Genomic DNA, 5,253 nt, shown 5'->3' with positions numbered 1-5,253 from the left:
GTCCGTGCCGATGCTTTATCCAGATTACATGGTTCTCCAGAGACTCCCGAGACAACCACCAATATTATACCCGAAGATATCATCATCAGTCTCATCGAATGGTCTGCTCCTCCAGCCGTCGCCACTCCTGATCCTCGACCTCCGCCGGGCTGTCCACCTGATCGTCAGTTCATCCCTAGGGCACAACGGGTAGATCTCATTCACACCATTCATACCTCTCTGGGCACTGGACATCCCGGGGCCAACAACACTCTCTCGCTGCTATCCGAACGCTTCTGGTGGCAGGGTATGGCAAGGGATGTGAAAAGGTATGTACAAGGCTGTAAGGAGTGTGCTATGTCCAAAAGTCCCCGACATCTACCTGCAGGAAAGCTCCATCCCTTGCCAATTCCTAACCGCCCCTGGTCACACCTAGGAGTTGACTTCATGACCGATTTACCTTCATCGGATGGAAACACCTGCATCTTCGTCATAGTAGATCGATTCTATAAGTTCTGCAGACTATTACCACTAAGAGGTCTTCCCACTGCCCTGGAGACCGCCGAACTTCTCTTCAATCATGTCTTTCGCTATTATGGGATCCCAGAAGACATTGTATCGGACAGGGGACCCCAATTCATATCCCGAGTATGGAAATCGTTTTTTAAGCTCCTAGGTGTGACAGTCAGCCTCTCCTCTGGCTACCACCCGCAGACCAATGGCCAGACGGAGAGGAAGATCCAGGAAGTGGGGCGGTTCCTCAGGACCTTCTGTAATGGCCACCAGAACTCCTGGAACCAGTTTCTGGGCTGGGCGGAGTATGCCCAAAATTCACTGCGGCAACCCACGACCGGCCTCACGCCATTCCAGTGTGTTCTTGGATTCCAACCTCCTCTATTTCCCTGGGATGGTGAACCATCTGAGGTCCCCGCAGTGGATTACTGGTTCCGGGAGAGCGAGAGAGTCTGGGACGAAGCTCACCATCATCTACAGAGGGCAGTTCGCAGATCCAAGACAGTCGCTGACCGGAGGAGGATTTCGGGTCCAGTCTACGTTCCAGGAGATAAGGTTTGGCTCTCCACTCGCGATATTCGTCTGCGACTGCCCTCCAAAAAACTTAGTCCCAGGTTTGTTGGCCCCTTTACCATCCTGGAACAGGTCAATCCAGTCACCTTCAAACTCCAGTTACCACCGCAATACAGAATTCACCCCACATTTCACATGTCCTTACTCAAACCCTTTCACAAACCTCTTATTCCCTCCACAGAACCTGGCCACGAAGAGGAACCTCCTCCCCCCTTGATGCTGGAAGAAGGGTCCATCTACTCCGTTCGTGAAATTCTGCAGTCCCGACGTCGTGGTGGTCAACTGGAATATCTCGTCGATTGGGAAGGATACGGACCAGAGGAGAGATCATGGATCCCAAGAGTCGACATCCTAGATCCCACGCTCATGGAAGAGTTCCATTCCAGCCATCCTCAGTACCCTGGACCTCGTGGACGAGGAAGACCACCACGGCGCCGGAGACCTCGGCCCTCAGGAGCGGGCCCTGGGGAGGGGGGTAGTGTCACGGATTGGCCAGGTTCTTCCACCACAATCACCCAGCGATCACAGTCACCTGAGTTTTAATTAGACACACCTGCACCCCATCAACCACTCTGCTTCATAAGCACACACCACGCACCTCTCATTGTCCGGGCTCGTTTATCCGAAGCGGACTCATAGTGTTTCTCTCTGCAAGTTTCACTAACTAAACTTACCTGTGTTTACTTACCAGTTCTCTACGCCGATTCCAGTCTGTCCCAGTCTGTCCAGATCTCATCTCAAATGGTGTGCGAGTCGTAAGCCTTCTGTTCTGTCAAGTGGTGCGTGAGTGTGTGCCGTCAGCCTGTCATCCACTTCATACGAAGTCTGAATCCACTCTGGAAGTTTCATCCCGCTGTTCCTGCAAAAGAAACATCTATTATTCATCCACGAATTGCACTCAAGAATTCTCCACCTCTGAACTCTGATACTCACCTAAATACTGCACGTTGATTCATCTTGATACTCTGCTGTTGAAAATAAACACTACATCACTACTTACCTTGTTGTCCGTCTGCTTCCGTAACAATTATATTACAGACCATTAATTATTTTTTATATTATTTTATTGATTGATTGGCACCTCACTTTAATTCTACTTTGTTGATTTTTGTCATTGTCATATCATATATTTCCATGTCATTATTTCTTTTGTGTGCGCATGCGCCCCACCAACGTTTTAAACCAGTCCAAGATTTCTGCACCAGGAATACACACACACACACACACACACACACACACACACACACAAAACTGAGTGGATTTGAGGAGTTTAAATGGATGCAATAAAAAAGTAACAAAAGGGTCCCTCGGGGGTAATTTTGACCCACATAGGAATGAATGGAATTTACGAGAAAACTGCATTTTTTTTTTTATTATAATTTTTTTTTTTTGATACACAAAATCTGAGACAATAAAGATTTATACCCAAATGAAGGGCTGAGACAACAGAATATCCCCAATGCAGAAAACACACACACACACACACACACACACACACACACACACACACACACACACACTCCAATAGAACATATTATAATGTTTCATGTTTCTGCTGGGGTATGACTGTCATTTTTTCCTTTTCTTTTTTTACTTAACAGTTACATTTGAGAGACTGAGTTTATATCTGTTCTGGCCTTCCTCTCTGCCCTAAGATCACACTGGCTCTTTAATGCCGAGTTCAGACTGCACGATTTTAGCCCCGATTTTGGCTCGCCGACAGGTTTTGAGAAATCGCCGACAAATGCCCGAAATCACAGGCAAATCGGAACTCGTACACGCGAGTGACAATCACGCAGTGTGAATGAGCAAAGACGCGATCTGAGAGAATCACCGATGAGTCGCCGACGCCCGTGAGATATTTGGCATGCTAAATATCTGGACCTGTCGGCGATTCAAAATCCTGCTGTGTGAAAGTGTTCTGACTGAAAACTACATCGGCGATGACCGACAGCCAATGAGAGAGCAAGATACAGAGCAGCGGGGAGTTCGGGGAGGAGTTATAGGTCACAATATCAGTATTTTAATAGATAAATTTACAATTATATCAAACAGAAACAAAGCACAAACATTTGCTTTGCCAGCAGCACATTGCAAAATTATTTATTTACCCCCAACTCTCTTTGCAGAACACACAGTCCTTGCTCCCCTTGTCTTCCCAGCCATTTCCTCATTCATAATATGTTTTTATTTTTCTCCTCTTCGCTGCAAATCAGTGCACAGACAATTTGGATCGCAAGCTTCTTGCAGGCTATCATTTTTAATAATTTCAATCACGCGCGAGAACTGCGGTCTTACGCACGCGGGATTTTGCGCTATTTCCTTATCACTTCTCGTGTGTGTTTGGTTGCGAAACGTAGTTTGCGGACCAGACAGAAGTTGTCGGCGATTCTTCCTCCTGAAAGTCATGCAGTGTGAAACCTCCTGTCGCCGATGCATCGTGCAGTGTGAACACACCAGCAACTGAATGTTACCCCAGATAGTCACGCAGTGTGAAAAGAACAGTGACCCGACTACTTTGAAGATCGTGCAATCTGAACTCGGCTTTAGTCTGCCAGCAGGAAGCAGGAAGGAGGAGACAGGAAGTAAAGAGAGCAGACAGCTCAGAGAAATCAAGGCAGCAGGAAGACTGCAGTTATCCATGCGCTGGCATCTGTTCCAATCCTCTTTTGTTAGCCCTTTTTAAGGCATTCCCTGTAAGTAAGACATTTATGTCAGCATTAATCTTTACAAATGTTGATCCCTTTTATGTTAATATGATTTTATTTTATACATTTGAACAATGTGGACTACATTCATGCCAGTTCATTCAGCTAACACCTTTGGCTTAGCTTACATTTACTTAAATGTGTAATATCTAGTTTATACTCGTTTTAATTATATTTTGGAGCAATGTGAAAGTCTTTGTACTTGACAGTTTCAATGTTTATTCAGTTTTTCGACTACTTACCTGGAATTCATACATTTTTGTGTAACCGTATTTGGAACATTTATGTTATCTTTTACTCATACATGTGTAAATCTGTATTTCAGTTTCACACCATTCTATAAAGGCTCTAAACGACAACCGGGTGTCCTGGCGTCTTGTATGGAGGTGTTTAACTTGTTGGATAGCAGAGATGGTTCTGCAAGGCCAATATAATATCATAGTTATATTTTTTTAAATATATTTATATTTATGAAATTGTATGAATGTACACACGTTTAGGTTCTAGATCAGATAGATTTTTATTTTTTATTTTCTTTTACAAAATATGGATTTTTTAATGTAAAAAAAAGGTATATACAGGGTGGGAATTATACCGCGGCCACGCGGCCATGGCCGCCATTGCCCTACACTTTGGCCTTCATGCCCCGTGAAAAAAAATCATCGTACGGCCACAGTGGCCTGTGTGCCCTGGCCCTGTCCAAGTTCCACCCAAGTAGTCTCTGAACTTCAATTAGTTTGTGGATTCGCGCAGGTGCAGTGTCATAATCACATCGATGATCTCACGCATCAAAACAGCAGTGCAAGAAGCATGTAACGTCAACACCAACAGAAGAACGACACTCTGTTGTCGACACTGGTGCATAGATATATACACTAGATTTCGCCTTGGCTACGGCATTCGTTCATGAACTGCCGTAGCCAAGGCGAAATCTATATGTCTATCTATGCACCAGTCTGCGCACACGTCACACAGCAGGAAGCGCGGGCGCCCTCAGATCACTTGACGTCGCTGTGTTAGAGGTAAAAACGATATAAATACTGTTCGTTTTCTCACACAAACCGCTCGCTTCGTGTCTTAGGCCATCAATGTGTACTTACGATGGGGAATTGTTTAATTTGGACGATGGGGAATTGTTTTAATTTGGACTCTGTGGATGCTCTTTGAGACCGTGACCATAGACCTGCATTATATGACTGACAGACAAGAACGGTTTGACCTAAAAATATCAAAATCTATTTGCTAGTAGATAAGTGCCCTTTTCAGAAAAGGGCCCTATGCAAGGTTCCAGAGGTAACGGCGTCAACGCACTGAAGCGTTTTTTTTTTTAATAGTTCAAATTACTATAAGATTTAATGTTATTACATTGACAAACTATAACTTACATCATTAAAAAGATATAAGACTCACGTTTCAGTATTTGACCACTATTGTATTCTGAAAAATTTATATTGACAGTTATGTCTTAATTTGTGTCAGG

This window comes from Abramis brama, assembly GCF_963993115.1.
Source record: "Abramis brama genome assembly, chromosome: 1".
NCBI lineage: Eukaryota > Metazoa > Chordata > Actinopteri > Cypriniformes > Leuciscidae > Abramis > Abramis brama.
Note: the sequence above shows the minus strand (reverse complement) of the source record.